Genomic DNA, 16,890 nt, shown 5'->3' on the forward strand with positions numbered 1-16,890 from the left:
AAACATTTTTTTTCTCTAAAATTTGCTTTGGAAGAGAACCTGCCCTTCCCACCGTCCTGTAGCGGGCCAGACACTCTAATTACTCTCACACGAATGGTTCAGTACTGGGCTTGCATGAACATTTTTGCTAGGATTGTGCTTGTCACGCTGTCCGTCTATAAACATACTGTGATCTGAAATACGTCAATGTCTTTAGACTTTAACCCCAGTAAAAGGTCACAACAATGGTGCTGGGGGATAAAGTTAATTATTTCTCTGGTACGTGCCCCACAGCTTTCCACCTCAGGCTTACCGAGGAAGGTGAAATCTAGTACTGATGTAAAGTTTATAGAAAAGAGTTCTAGAAGTCAACCATCAATCCACCCAAAAGGAAATATAGAAAGCCAGGTGAAACAAACTGGGCCCAGTTAAAAACCACTGGAAGCCACTGACTTACCCACTAAAGGGAAACTACTGGATGTCAATCCGCTCGATCACCCAGGAGAGAACAGTTGAAGCCACACCACTATCCCATTCAGGACGGACTGGATGAAGCCTTCCCGACCGCAGAGCCAGCAGAGTGGCAGAAGCCAACTCTCTCACCTCCTATGAGTGAATATTGGAAGCCAAGCCCACTTACTCACCCAGGTAAGCATATCTGAAGCAGCCCCATTTTTCCAGTCAGAAAGATAGGGGAAGTCGAGACCACTGACTCCATGCATGGTGGGAATGACGACTTTAACTTATTAACCCCACTCAGAGAAAATGGTAATAGTTGATCCAGAAGAGAATAGTGTATTATAGGGAAGGTCACCCACTGACGCTGGAGAGAACAGTGATGGTTACGTGAAAAGAATGACTTCCATGCCAGGGCTACCTGTGTGAGCAGAGAAGGGAGCCCGGGCCCAGGAGCTGTTGGGATAGAGTTGTCTGCTCTACAAAAGGCCTTTGTTTTATCTGCCGGTCCCTCCATTTTCTCTGTTTACTTGTAGCTGGCAAGTTTTTAGAATGGTTGTGTGTGACATTTGCATGTCTACATCGTTCAAATGTGGAACAGTCACTCCCTTACATGAGACACTCTGGGAGACATTTATACACGTCTTTCACAGAACAATTATGTCTAAGCAATGAAATAAACTTCATAATTTATCCCGTATTGCTTTACAATATCTGCAATGTGTATGAAATTCTTGTGCTCCAGTTAGGAGACATGCAACCTATTTCTTGCCCCATATTGGAAAGAGTTGGCTACTTCCTTGTCCCTAAATCATGGAAAGTCATAAATTGAACTGTGGCCATATGGAGCATCTGCCCTCATCCTACAATTATGATACTTTCGACGAGTGACATTTTAGACAACATCACATTGATGGAGGGGTAAGGTAAAACATGCTTTTACTGTGGAGAAATTTGAAGAAGAGAAAATATTGTTGGGGACATATTTATAAGCCCCTAACGCCACCTTGCGCCACATTAGTGTCATTTTTTTTTTACGCTAAGGTGGCCCAACAAGGCCAAAATCCTAGCACCATATTTAGAAAGTGGCACAATGCATGCATTGCACCACTTTGTAACCCTTTGCGCTACATTATGCCTGTGCCAGGCATAATGTATGGAAAGGGGGTGTTCCCCCGTTAGGGCGGGACAAAAAAATGGCGCAAGGAAATCTAAGGGATTTCCTTATGTCATTTTGTATATAAATTCACCAGAGGAGAATTAAAGTGTTGCACAAAATTGAATTTAATCAGTATGTGTAGAACCAATATTTGAATGGCGATAATACAGACTATGAAAAAAAGCGTATGATGCATTAAATCCAAATCCAAGTTTTCCTGCCTAACCATTAAATCTGGATTCTTAGCTATTCTAATATCCATGTAATTTGGAGAAAATGTTAAGCAGAACAGAACTTCAGTAGAAGCGTCTGTCAAGATAGGTAAGAGTAGGGTGAAGCCACATAGAAAAATAAGGTGTGAGGTCTGATCAAGGGGCTAGGGAAATCTGGTTATACCACGAGCTAAACCACACTTAAATCTTGATTCTTCCAGAAGCTGACATCACAACCAAAATTTTCCACTGTAAAACAATGTTACAAATCACATGTTTTAACTGGCATCTTCGTCCTTTTAAGTCCCTTGCATTCAACCTTGGTGTACCCTCGCACTCAGGACTTTCAGAGAAGAGGTACAGCTGCCAACTCAAGATACTCCTTCTGTCCTTGGTAACATGTCTTTTCAGGCTTTCTTACCACTCCTTTATAATACGCTCCTTATTATCCCAGAGACTCGTACCATGATACCTATAGCTTTAGAAAGATATGCAATAAAACAAGCTTTCACTTTGAAGGTTAGAAATGCAAAAAAATGAAAAAGAACTCAGGTCTTCTCTCTGGATAAGCTAAAATAAACATGAACACACTTTTAGTTTAACTGAATTTTCCACACGTTTCTCATAAACACAATGAATACAAATTGATTTCGGAAATAACATTTCTAAAACATTATGACATAAACATGCTTGCAATATGATGAATAAATGTGGTTTACATGAAAAGTTACAGTCATTTGTGCACTTTACTTGTATGCATTTCAGTGCACCACGTTAGATAAAAAGCCACTTATATAGGAAAGTAACTACTCCTTTATTTCACATTTATGAGATATAATGCCACAGCCAAGTTATGCTCTGTCATTGGCGAGGACTACTGAGGCTGGGAGTAAACAAGAGTTAGGTTTTTTACAGTCCTGGCTGCTATCTATTCTAATGTACTGTTTGTAGCTGCTGGCTGGAGTACTGTGTTGTGATGTTATGTCAATTTGTATGCTGAGCCTTGTTGGCTCCTGTAAAACACATAGGCCCAGATTTACAAAAAGTGGCACAGCACGTTGCTGTGTAACAAATAGCAGCACTGCGCTGTGCCACTTTTGAAATGAAGGGATACACTGTATTTAAAAGAATACGGCACACCCCTGTGTTCCCCCATGACGGCATTGAATTAAGCTGCCTGAACCAACACAGGGATCTTTGCACCATAGCTCAAGAGTGTCTGTGTTGAAGGGATACATGTTATATGTGCAGGAAAGTGTCCCTTCCTGCACATTAACAATCTACAAATGGGATCAGGCACTTTCATGTGTGCTGCAAAATGCTGCACACATAGAAGTTCCAAAGTGTCATTTTGGAATGATAGTTTATGTGCAGGAAGAGGCACCTTCCTGCACATACACAATCATTCATGGCCTTTTGCTCTTTCTATGTGTGTTGCAGAATGCAGCATACATAAAAAGAGCAAAAAACAAGGAGGAATAAAAGTATTCCTCCTTGCTGTGCCATGCTAACGCCACCTCTGGGGTGGTGTTCGATTTTGGCGCTGCCTTAGATTTACGAGTTTTTGTAACCTAAGGGCAGCGTCAAAAGCAATGGGTGTTGTGGTGGAACACCCACAGCAAAACCCAGTGCATGCCCTTCTGATGCAGAAAACTGCATCGGAAGGGCCCATATTTACAAGGAGGCGTTAAGCCACAAAAAGTGGCTTAAGGCCTCCTTGTAAATATGGTGCATTAAAATGTGCCACAAGACTGTCACTGAAAGTGAAGCTCCGGTGGTGCTAGGGCCTTGTAAATCTAACCCATACTGTTTCATTCTATTCTATAATTTAGGCAACTTGGGAACAGTGGTGGGTGAAGGCAGATGCTACGCTCTGTAGCACTGGAGTTGCATAAACAGAGTTACTGTACAAATATTAGTGTTGGATATCACTAAAATTGTTGAAGAGCATGCTCAGTACACACCCATGCATTTATTTGTGAATGTACATTTTAAATTTGCCCCATGCTCAGTCATGAGCACTGTTTTGGAAATCCTACTGTCAGCTACAAGCAGTAAGAAAGCACATGCTATGAACCTTGTATTGTGTCCCAGGTACAGGCAATATTCTAAATTACTACAGGCATAAAATCTACAGTTGTTATGGTTCTAACTGCTGCTAATTTGTAGGCCTCTCTAGAAGAGCCCTTACCTGGTACTTGCAGAGAGCTCTCTCTGTCTCTCTCACTATATAAATATATATATATATATATATATATATATATATTCACTGAAAAAAAACGGACATTATAGTTAGGTTCTGTGGCCGTGCGCGGAGGTGGTTGGATTCAGGTGTAGCAATCAAAATTACTATACGTTAAAAAAAAACATAGAAATTCACTGAAAAAAACCCAAAGGTTACAGGGAAGTTATAGTTAGGTTCTGAATTTACTCATACAAAAACCATAGAAACTCAGCAGTTATAGTTAGATTTCTTTCAAGTAACTAAAACTTGCACCCTAAGGTAACTATAACTCGTGCCCTTGCCATGCACAGTTGTCTCATCAATAAGTTTATTGGAAATGTTGCACTGAGAGCATGAAAGATGGCATAGAATATGTCATTAGTTATATAATATATGGAGTAATTAGCTGTGCATATTTTTTTGGGGAGGAGGTAGGCCACGCCGCCCCCATCTCCAGGCCAATCTTGGCCCTGGATACCCCCATGCCCCAGGGCCTGGCCTAAACATTTTATTTTTTGTTTGGGAGAGGGTTGCGACACGGCCCCCTCCCAGGCCGATCTCGGCCCTGACGACCCCATCCCCCAGGGCCGGGCCCAAACATTTAATTTTTTGGGGAGTAGGGGGCTGCTTGGCCCCCCTTTCACAGGCTCATCTTGGCCCCAGGGACCCCATCCCCTGGGGCCCAGCCATGTGACCTGGGTGCACCCAGGGCACCCAGTGACAATGTTGGGGACCGCAGAGGGACCCTGAAGGGCCCAGCAGCCCCAGCCAACTTCCCACCCACCTCCTGTGGGAGCTGACATTGCTACCACAGAAAAGGAGCTGCTAAAGCAGCTCCCTCTCTGTGAGAGCAATGTTTCCTCTGTTTCCTTGCCTGCACCTCTGCGGGAAACCTCTGCTCGCCAAGGAAGAACTGTTTGAGAGCTCTCCCTCACTGCAAGCAGACTGTTTGCTCTGACTTAGTGGGAGCTGTCAAAGCTCCCGCCAAGTGAGAGCAAACAGTTATGTCCTAGGGGTAGGCACCCCAGGAGATAGCAGGAGCTGGACCTAGGGGTGGCTGTCCCCATTGTACGCTCCACAAGGGGGGCCCCCTCCAACTTTACAATTTAGCCCTGGGAAGTTGGTGGTCCTTTGGGGTGTGGGGGGCCACGCAGCCCTCTTTAATTTAAATTAATAGCCCCAGGGAGGTGGAGGTCCCTAGGACCGCAGGAGGGGTGTTTGGCCTCCGGCACCAATTTACTATTCTGTCCTGGGGAGATGGTGGTTCCTGGAGCTGTGGGAGGGGCCAAGCAGTCCCCCCCATTTGTTTACAAATTCTGCCCCGGGGAGATGGCGGTCCCCTGGGCTGTGGGGGGCCAAGTGCCCCCCCACATTTGTTTACATATTCTGCCCCAGGGAGGTGGCAGTCCCCGGGGCTGCGGCGGTGGGCGAGTGGCCCCCTGTATTTGAATAATTACTTTCATTTAAACGACCCAGGGAGGTGAATGTCCACCGTGCAAAAATAACCCCAGAAGTGCCCCCCCCTCCTCATTATGTTTTATGCCCTCGGGACTTGCCCACCCGGGGGGCTCTAAAAAGAACAAGCGCAGGAGCCCTTGCTTGTTTTTTTACAAAATGTTGCCGCAAATCCACAAATTTTGCTAATTTGCTGCAAATATTTTTTACAAAAATGATTTTTTTCACCTTTTTGGGGTCCCTCTGGGACCCCAAGAACAAAGCTGGGGGGTTACAGAATTTCTATCCTGGTCCCTTTTCTTTTTTTCACTTTTTCACCAATCTCAAGATGACTGCCAACACTTCCTGGTTGAAGTTTTGTCAGCCAATCAGAGATGTGCATTTCACTGCACAAACTTGTCATTATTCGCAAAGTTGTCAGGGAGGATCCACAGCCCTAGATGTACAAATGTATTTTTCTTTTCATGTGTCTTAAATTACTGAACAGATTTACACCAAATATGTGAATGCTTAATCTGCGTACTGACAGCTGGCAAATTTGGTGTAATTCCAACAAGTGGCACGGGCTGTAGTCATGTTCAAAGCTCCTATGGGAATTATCATGGGAAAGGCACGTTTTTGACTCCCCTATTTCTCAGTTCCACTTGACGGATCACCCCGAAACTTTCCATGCACAACTAAAATCACTGGGGCACTTTTTTTCAGAAAATTTCATGAATCGTCAAATGGTGCCAAGGAAACATGGTCCTAACTATAACTACATACTGGCAACCACCTATAGGTTTTTTTTCACACATACAAACACACACACCTATATATATATATATACATATATATATATATATATATATATGTATATATATATATATATATATATATATATATATGTATATATATATATATATATATATATATATATATATATATATATATATATATATATATATATATATATATATATATATATATACTGTACACTTACTTATAAGAGCTTTCATTGGGCACTCCAAGTCCATAGGTCTGTTAGGTTTTTTGCCTTTTTCTCCACCCACTACATCATACAGCATGGGAACCTCTTCAGCCATTGGCTAACTTCACTGTGAATGATGGCATACCTCACTTTTACAAAGAGCACATTCAAGGACAAAGGAATTCTAGTCAATGTCTGGGACTACAGGGGCAATACGTCCTTTTTGAGACCAAAAACCAAAAAAGTTACTGCTGGAGTACTAAGAGGCTCCACCAACAATGTTTTTACATAAACCAGGGCAAAACATGCATCATTCAAAAAGCTTTATTTGACAATTAAGTCATGAAATCACACACAAAAAGACATATACACTAATAAAATAAATAAAAAAAGCATACCAATATGAAAATCAAAAGCGTTACAATGTACAAGGTGAGGCAGATCAAAGAATACGTAAAAAGGCTATATTATGTTTGACCAGCACACATATATATAAGAACGTAACAATGGCCTAGCATTTAGAAAGAATGAGAAACGAACTCCTAGATGATACACCAGGTGCAAATTCTAAGCGAGTTATTATTACACACCAATTCATTGCTATCTTAAAATTAAGACAGTACATCATTAATAGCAACGATTAATTTAAGATTGAAGCAATTAGTGCACAATATGGTTCACAATACGTCTGGAGACCTAGTTTCTCGTGATCAAGTTCCACCCCAAGAACTTAGCAATAGCAGACGCATATGTAAGCTTGTGGTCTGAAGAATTCTGAGCACAGTCCAGTAGCTGTGACTCCCAAGTAGACTACATATAGATTTAATCCATTTCTTACGAGCAGCAGCATAACCTGGACATAAAAAAAACAATGACCAATTGACTCATTCTGGGCCTTACGTACCACACATAAACGATCACTATTTGTGGTCCATTTAATAGTGAATGATTTGAGAGGAAGAGTACCGACTCTGAATTGAAGATATAATTTATGATCCAGAGGTGCAGTAATGGCATCTCAATGGGATCAAATAGACTCTCACACTTGAAATCCAAAAACTTTGCGGTTAAGGATGAAGTGACAGCCAGATGAACTTCTGACTGCCTAACCCAGAAACAATAGTGCTTCTTTAGCATCTGTGTAAACATGCCAATAGCCAATAATGGATAATTCCTCACAGAATGCAGACAGATATTTATTAAATACCTTTTGTTTTGACAAAGCCAGGAAATGGTATTAGAAGTGTCAGCCGCCATAACATCTTTGAGCTCCAAACTATACTGTGCCAGTTCAGACTGAGACCACAACCTTCTCCAGAATAACAAGGGGCAAAGTCTGGGATTGTCTGCTATTGAATTCATAGCTATATCAAGCAGTAAATTATTTTCAGAATGAGTAAGAGAAGATACATTCGCAAAGCCACACAATTCAGAGCCACACAGCACAGAGCTTACTACTTTTGCCTCATAAATTTGCATAACTGGAGCAATCAGTTTTGAAATGAAGAGGTATTTTCTTTTGCCATGGCGCCCAATATTTGATTATGTTTTGTAGTCATTAAATCAACCTGAGGTTTCCCTGAAAGGGTTGAAGATAGAGTGACACTCAGATAGGTAAAGGCATATACCCTTTCAATTAGTGTGCCCCCCAACTCTAATCTACACTTAGCCGGCTAATTGATCTCTAATCTAACAAGAACCTGTTGGAGCCTGATGGGTGTCTTAGAAATTAGTAAGGTGTAGTCCGCAAACAACAGAAAATGTGTTCTAACACCAGCCAAAATGCGAGGATCAATAGGAATAACTGACAGGAAGAAGACAACATCATGAAGAAACAATGAGAATAGGGTTGGAGCTAAACAGCAGCCTTAACGTACCTCCCTGAAGTATAGGGAATGATTCTCTCAATTCTTCCTGGTTATCCCATTGGACCCTGGCATAGTTACCCTCATGCAATCAAATCAAAACACTCAACAGATTCAATGGCATACTCATACCGTGCAGAACCTGCCAGAGTTTATTCCGGGGAACCACATCAAAGGCTGATTTCAGATCGACAAAGGCAACATACAAACTACCTCCGCCGATCTCCATCGTCCTCCAGTATATTAACAGAAAGCAAAAAAACTGGTTTGTTGTGCTTGTTTTTCTCCAGAACCGAGCCAGGTAGGGGGACAAAATATTATGGCCATCAATCCAATTATTAATCCATCCTAGTAAAATGCGAGCATTGATCTTCTGCAAAGAATCTTTTAAGCTAATAGGCCTCTAAAACTTGGAGTGATCTGGGCCCTTTTTTATAAATAGGAACAACTTTGGCATCTTCCCAAGGATCTGGAATTGCGGCTCCTCTTGTAATGGTGTTTGCCAGGAGAACGATGTACTTAGACCAATTGTCCCTGTTGTGCAAAAACATGCTGGCTGGAATGCCATCAGGTCCTGGGGCCCTACCTCTAGATATGCCATCCATAGATAGCATAACATCACAGAGATTAAGGGTAAATTCTGGTGTAATCGTGGAGTTGTCATCCAGAAAATCCAGGAAAGACCCGGGGATTAAATTGCAGTGATCACTGCAGATGACTTCCCCATAATTTTTGCCTGGGGTGGACATATGAGCAGAAAAGTATAAGGCTGAGAAGTGCTTGACCAATACAGAGGAAGCAGTATAAGTTTGGGGAATATCTGAACAACCCCTGCTACCCCACTTTACAAGGCACCAAGGCCCATATTTATACTTTTTGATACGAAACTGTTACCACTGTTACCGTCTGCTGGCCCAGCGGAAAAGTCATAATAGGGAGCCAGGAATACCACCGGCAATGGCAGTATTCTGGCTCCCGCAGCCTCTGCGGTCTTTTTAAAAGACTGCCGAGGTTGTAATGACCCCCTTTGTCTCTGTGTAATGTTACACATCAACCATAAGGGAGATTAGTGATGTTTGCCTCATGTCAATGACCATAGAATGTCCATACAACTGCCTTGAAAGATTGTGGGCTAATAACTATAAACTGGGGTCTGGATTGTACCATCATCTGCCCTTCATGAGGGTTAAATTTGAAGTAAATAGAAAAATGACAGTATAATGCTGTGTTGGACAGAATAACTGCTTCAAGAGATGTCTAAGCAGAAAATCATTGTCTTAAATTTTTTCTTCCAGACAATCTTTAGGTATGTGACATTTGACTTAAAAATTTCATCACACACACCATACATCAGGAATGGATGTGTACGAGTGTAAGTACAAATAAGTAACCTGGCAGTACAATGCAAGAAATGGTAGGTGTGAGTTGTGTATACTATACTATGAAATTATAACATCACTCACCTTATCAGGGTTCACATGAACATCGGGCTGCAGGCAGACGTGCCACAGTGTCCTCAATTCAAAATCTGGTCTCAAAGTATGACAGATTGAAAACATACATCCAAACTTAACTACACATTGGGAACCATAGTAACCTTGAGTGGTAGGTGCAATGGATGGCAGATTCCTAGCGAAGTAGCTTTGGTGTAGCTGCCAATGTGACAGCTCAATTGGGATTTGGATGCAGGATGGAACACAAATGCAAATACTAAATTGACACTGTTCAACCATGCCAAGGCCCTGATCCCCAAGCATATGACACATGCTGTAAAGGAGTACCTAAGTATTTATTTAACTGTAAAAATAGGATGCTAAAACTAGGTGAAATACCTTAACTAACCTAATGTATCCTAACTAAACATTACCCACAACTGGCCCTAACTACCCTAAGCTAATCTTACTTATCACATTTAACTAAACACTCTAAACACCAACCCCCTACCGCCCCCTTATATGACGGGACACAAGGAGGACCACATATACTAACCTAAACACATGGGGGCATATTTATACTCTGTTTGCGCTGAATTTGCGTCAACATTTTTGACGCAAATTCGGCGTAAACCTAACACCATATTTATACTTTGACGCCCGACCCTGCGACGTCAAAATTCAGCATTGTGCTTCATTTTCTGGATGCGTGGAACCTCCTTGTGTTGATGACATGCAAGGTAGTTGTTCCACTCAAAAAAATGACTTTAAGGCCCGTGCGCCTTATTTATACTCCTGCGTCATTTTGACGCACAGGAGGGGGTGGGCTTTAAAAAATGTCACACAGCCTGATTTGCACTGTTTTTTAACGCCTGGGTATGGGCAGGCCTTCAGGGACCTGTGGGCTCATTTCCATGGTCTCTGACCATGGAATCGGACCACAGGTGCCCTTCCCTGTCCCCAGGGACCCCCTGCCACCCTTGCCCACCACTGGAGGACACCCATGGATGGGGGGACCCATCCCAGGTAGGTACAGGTAAGTAGAGGTAAGTATTTTTTTCATTTTTTTTAGGTGGCATAGGGGGGCCTAACTTGGGCCCCCCTACATGCCACTGTGCCCAGTGGCCATGCCCAGGGGACAGAAGTCCCCTGGGCATGGCCATTGAGCAGGTTGGCATGACTCCTGTCTTTCCTCAGACAGAAGTCATTTCAAAGGGGGTTGTGCGTCAAAAAATGGCCAAGTCCGGTTAGAGCCATGATATTTTACTCTAACCTGACTTGCACCATTTTTTTGATGCACAACCCCCATCCTTCCCTACGCCTGCGTTGCCCGGTTAGAGTAATTTTTTTTTACTCTAACCAGGCCGCAGTGCCGGCTAACGCCAATCCATAAAAAAGGTGCCCGATGGGCCCATTGGAATGGCGTTAGCAGCGGTAATAACATTTTTGCACAAACCAGCTCTGGCTCTACGCCACTGAATGTCCAACTAAAATATGGACAAATAAGTCAAACTCCAGTCAAGTCACATATCAGATCATGTGCCAGCACATCATACCTTGCTATATGTCCAACAACCAGGAGTCAATCACACATCAGCTGCAAACACAACACAGTACTGAAATATCAACACTTACTGGATATGTCTGGGTCTGCAAATCGAGCCACTTCTCCAATTGTGTTAGAGGCAGGTCCACCTGTAAAGCATGGAAGGGTGATATGTGCTCAATGTCTGTGCACTGTACAACACTTTAAAGTAAAATTTCTGTATGTGACATTGTATCTGAAAGGCCAGCCCCTCAGGCATGATGGTACTCCAACATACATACCACTGCAAACATGTATAGACCCTGTCACTCCAGTGAGTGATACACACACATATACACACATGCAGTGGCCCTAACTATCATGTGGTGACAAACATGATTCCTCAATTGGTTGCCGACTCATTTATAGAGTGTACTCCATTTCATCATTTGTTGTTATGAGAGACATGCAAAGCCACATTCCTGGTGCACTGCAATACCAGTCACTCAGGTATTGTGGCTTGGGCATCAAGGGACAATCAGTTACTGTGTGAATCTCATGTGGTTTGAGTTAAGCTCATGATTTATTATGCTTTCTATGGTCCTTTAAATGTGGGCCTGTGTTGTGTGTAGGTTACATATGCTACCTTTACAGTGTACCCTGAGCCACATATGCCCCCTATGACACCATAATGGCAGGGATCCTGTGTGTTACTTGATGACAATCTGACGCTAAGCATTGAATGGCCATATATCTAAATTAATACAACAACAAAAATATATGCTGACAAGGTATATTTTGGTCATCCATGACAGAATGCATGGCCGCAGGTGTAGTCATTGCACCTGAAATGTGTCACTCATTGTCCTGTGTACCCATATTGGGTATTGGAATTCACAGTTAGCCACATTCATCATCTTACATTAGCAAATGTCCTACTGTGTCAATATTGATGATGTAGATTTGAATTTGTATGTACCTTGGGAATGGCAGCAGTCACAGGAATGCTGGTCTTCTGATCTTAGCATACACCTATGTCTGTGATACCCTTCATACTGTGAAGTTAGCTATTGTACATATGCTGCACTAGATCAGCAGGGGTGTACCAAACGTAACATAGAAAAGTATTTGGGGACTTTATTTGTATGATGGAATTGGTCAGGGGTCCCTTGCACAACATCATGCAAGTAATACATTGTGACCATGCAGTCCCCAACTTCAGGTATCTCATGATGACCCAATAACTTATGAGAAGTGCATGGCTATAAAGTAACACAGACGGCAAATGCATCAGCGTTGTTCCAGCTATTGTGCCCAAGGGCAATTTAAAGCACACAGGAACAATGAACAGAAGGCCAGGGATATTTGTTATTCCTCAATTTGTAGCATGTGCTTCTTGTTTTACGCAACAGCTATGGAAAGTAGCACCAAACGTTTAGCTATGAACCCGTGTCCATTACTTTGGCATCCATTCCTAATTTAATCGCGGCACAAACCAAGTCAAACTATAAGCTAGATATTACCTGAGGTTAGGAAGAACTTTGTACGTATGGCCTGGAATACAGTTCAGACATGTATTCAAAATAATAGGGGACCACATTAATTCCTTGTTTTAGCTTGTGAAATACATCTCTTTCCTGGTACACTCACAGACCATGGATAAAACATATGTGTGAGCCGCATTACCATCATCTATTGACATGAAAGCAGCACTAATTTACAAAATCAAGTTGTGTTTTGTAAGTTTGTGCAGCTGTTGCGTCAACAAATGATGGTAATGTGTAGCAATTATTGTATAACTCAGGGCCACTGTATGTTTAACTTGCATTCCACATATCCAAAAACATTGCCTGCAGTATATTATTAAATCTGCTACTGTCACTACAGAGCATTTAAATGTGATCATTACTCTCAATTGTACTCACCAACAGGGCCACCCATCACAACACCCAGGTGGTCCAGCAGGTCTTACTCTCTGGCAACAAGGTCAGCCCAGCGGTGCGTCAGTTGGTGGTTGTTGCGCGGTGTGTTAAAAATTCTACGCAGAAGGTACAGCACCTTGGACCACCCGAGCCTCCGAGCCTCCATGTGATACCCATGTATCACCCTTCCACCTGCTTCAATCATCAGGGGGAGGAAGTGGCACACCACCCAAATGAATGCCCCTAGCTCCTCCTCACCCATTCTCCCCAGACGTGTCCTACCCAACATGACAGAAATAATAGTACTAGTAAAGGGTACAGAGGAAAAAAAAGGGAAAGGAGGGAGGAAAATGAAAGTAAAGTAACCCACAAGCAGACCAACTATTCCCAAACTAACAATACCCACTACACACTCCCAACAGTACAAAGACAAAATTAGACAACAAATATGACAAATACACACTTACAATGAACAACTGAGACAATTACAAATAAAACAGATGACTAATAGGATGGCACACAGGAGACAAAAGCACAAATTGGACAGACAAAACTCTCAGCACAGCCACACAGTCTAGAAAAATCATAGACTGCAAAGTCAATGTACACCCACTGTATTATTTCTGTAAACAGGATATTCTATTACATCACTTCCTGCCTCAAATGCGGTGCGTTTTTATTATGATGCGTCAAGATTTTATGACGCTTACAGTTTGTGCATGGAATTTTTTTTATGTAAATGCTTAAAAATTACCCTACATTCATAGTTCAAAATATTTTGCACTGGTAACCAATTTCATGGGGTAGAGTGTAGGAATTACTGCTCGGGCCAATGGGTGTATAATGGCTGTGAGCGTCATTTTTCAACGCATATGTGTCTTTTTTGATGTGTCAAATTATATGTCTTTTACTGTGTTTGTGTCATTTCTCTCATTTTTTAATTACATGAAAGCTGTAACTGTACAGAGATAGGCTGTTTGCACCTGCATTGTGTGTTCCAGTGTTTGGGCACATGTGGCAGACCACACTACTGCGGACCATGATACTCATGTTGTTGTACCACATGAACACTCTTCACTGACGCAATAGATACCCAAACTTTTTAAATAAAAATTAGTATTACCCAGTCTGAGCAGGTTGTGCGTCAATAGAGGATAGCAAGGCTACGCAACTTAATACATTAACTCATTGCTTGTGTGTTAATGTCTGTGAATTGGCTATTTCAATTGGTGTTGGGCCTCTGTGTGAACGTCACAAGACATGCTTTCATTAATGTGCTTGTATGCATGTGTTGGAAATGTGGATAACCATTAGAAACTATTAAGTGCAGATATGAGTCAAGATATGTGCTTGTCGTACATGTAGCATCTAATGCTGTGTGAACTGCACTGACTTTTGGGACAATAAATCTCCCATTACAAACTATGCACAGGATAGCTAGAGGACAGCTGATAATGGCAATAAGTAAGCCAGGCCCTCGTCAGCAACAGACTCGACTACGGCAACGCCCTCTACACCGGTATCTCATCCAAACTCCTCCAACGCATCCAAAACGCCTCCGCCCGACTCATCCTCAACATCCCTCGCCACTGCCACATCACCCCCCACCTAAGAGACCTTCACTGGCTCCCTGTCAACAAGAGGATCACCTTCAAGCTCCTCACCCACGCACACAAGGCACTCCACAACACCTGACCATCATACCTGAACAACAGACTCAGCTTCTACACCTCCACGCGACATCTCCGCTTCGCTAACCTCGCCCTCGCCTCCGTCCCCCGCATCTGACGCAAATCTTCCGGCGGCAGATCATTCTCGTACCTCGCAGCCAAGACCTGGAACACTCTCCCGACGGATCTACGACAGACCCAGGACCTCCTTTCCTTCAGAAAACTACTCAAGACTTGGCTCTTCGAGCAGTAGCAGCACCCCGCCCCCAGCGCCTTGAAACCCTCACAGGTATGTAGTGTGCTTTACAAATTAACTGATTGATTGATTGATTGATTTGGCTAGGTGACAATGTACAACACATCTCCATAAGTTGGCAGCACTGAAGTGTTGACAATTAACAATGCACAAATATCCCATGTGTGACAAGTTCTAGGCAAACCTATTTTTTAGCCCTCACCAAGTTGGCTCATGTTCAAACGTGTACCTACACTACGGAACCTGGTCCACGTAATGTGTCTAACTTGGTTGTGGGGGTGAAAGTTTAATTCTCAGAAGGTCCAGATGCCTGTACATCTGTTGTGCACATGTGTAATTGTCTCAATCCGTATGTGTTGCAATATGCACTTTGCAATATTGTCACATCAATATGTGTTCTTAGGACAGTCCACTTGCGTATTGGTAGTGGGCAATGTCAGCCCAGGAGTGATGTGAGATGTTGGTACAGCCTCAATGATTCCATGTCCCATTCATTAGAGTCATCATCATCATGCTATGTGTCTCAAGGTGTTTGACCTTCAGAGAAACATGTTACACACCCCTTAAACAGTACGTATTGGTTGGAAGGGTGTGTGATTGAGTGTTATTGATGTGATGTTGGAAGATTCATCCTCCAAGTTGTATTGCCAGTTAAGGCCATGTCATTGTGTGGTTTTAAATTGTTCCCTTGTGTCTCTGTAGTGGCATCTGTTGTTATTTTCATCTGTCATTTGTTCCTAGGTGTGTATACCATTGGGTCAGGATATCAAACATGACTAGCAGTGTCACAACCTCAGTGTCTTCTTGGCCATGTGTCAATGTAGTGGTGTATGTGTTGTGTGTCCTACAGGGTTGCTGTGCTGTGTGTACATAAGCAGGTGTCTGTACTTAACAACAAGTAGGCCATTTCCATATCGTCCATCCTGGAAGCGTTGATTGATTGTGCAGTGGCGGAAGATGAATGAATCATGTACACTCCCAGGATACTTTGCCACGATGTTGGTGATCAAACCCCAGTGATCCACAATTGCCTGCACATTGATGTTGTGTGTGTGCTTGCTGTTGTCGTATAGATGCTAGGCTGCAGCAGGTGGCACAATCCGTACATGTGTGCAGTCAATGGCACTAAGCACGTGTGGGAAGCCGTTGATTTGGTAGAAGCATGTTTGGTCTCCTGCTGCTCCTGTTGTGTGTTGGGGAAGCTGATGTGGCGGGGTGTGAGGGAGATGATGGCATCCAATACCTTGGGGAGGAAGGCAGAGAATGAGGGCTGTGAGATCCCAACAACCAGGGCACCAGTGGTTTAAAAAGAGCCATTTGCCAACATGTGGAGGACAGCTAGCAGCTTGGTCTCTGGTGGAATGATGTGGGGTGTCTGCAAGCTGGGTGCCAACTGTGGCTCAATGTGGTGCAGCAGCTGCTGTATGGCTTGCCAGTTTAGTCTGTACCTCTGGATGATGTCATGTTCCCTGAGACCCAGAAGGGTTGTCCTGGTCTGGAATATCCTCTCCTGACTTCTGTGTTGCCTTTGGGGTCCCTGTTGGTGTTGTGGAAGCTGCTGCTGTTGGTCCTGTGCTCTGCGTCTTCCTGCATGCTGGATGGATAACAACTCCATGTCTTCCTTCTTGAGCTCTGATGTTGCTTCTATGTGTTTTCCTTAAGTAGTGGTGTGTTTGCCCCATTTTAACGCCTGCCCTGACCCAGGCATTATTTTTTTACGCAAATCGGGCTGTGCGGCATTTTCCGTCTCCACCTCCCAGCCGT

General features: G+C 43.1%; 1 protein-coding gene across 1 annotated transcript in view; it reads left to right on the plus strand.

Annotated features, from left to right (window-relative positions):
* The first annotated feature begins 394 nt into the window (after positions 1–394).
* The window catches only part of LOC138293040 (flavin-containing monooxygenase 1-like), a 378,358-nt gene continuing 361,862 nt past the window's right edge, over positions 395–16,890 (plus strand). The window contains exon 1 of the mRNA XM_069232027.1: positions 395–627. The gene's annotated coding sequence lies outside the window, so the exon portion shown is untranslated. The remainder of the gene's footprint in view (positions 628–16,890) is intronic.

The sequence above is a fragment of the Pleurodeles waltl genome, chromosome 4_2 (genome assembly GCF_031143425.1).
Source record: "Pleurodeles waltl isolate 20211129_DDA chromosome 4_2, aPleWal1.hap1.20221129, whole genome shotgun sequence".
NCBI lineage: Eukaryota > Metazoa > Chordata > Amphibia > Caudata > Salamandridae > Pleurodeles > Pleurodeles waltl.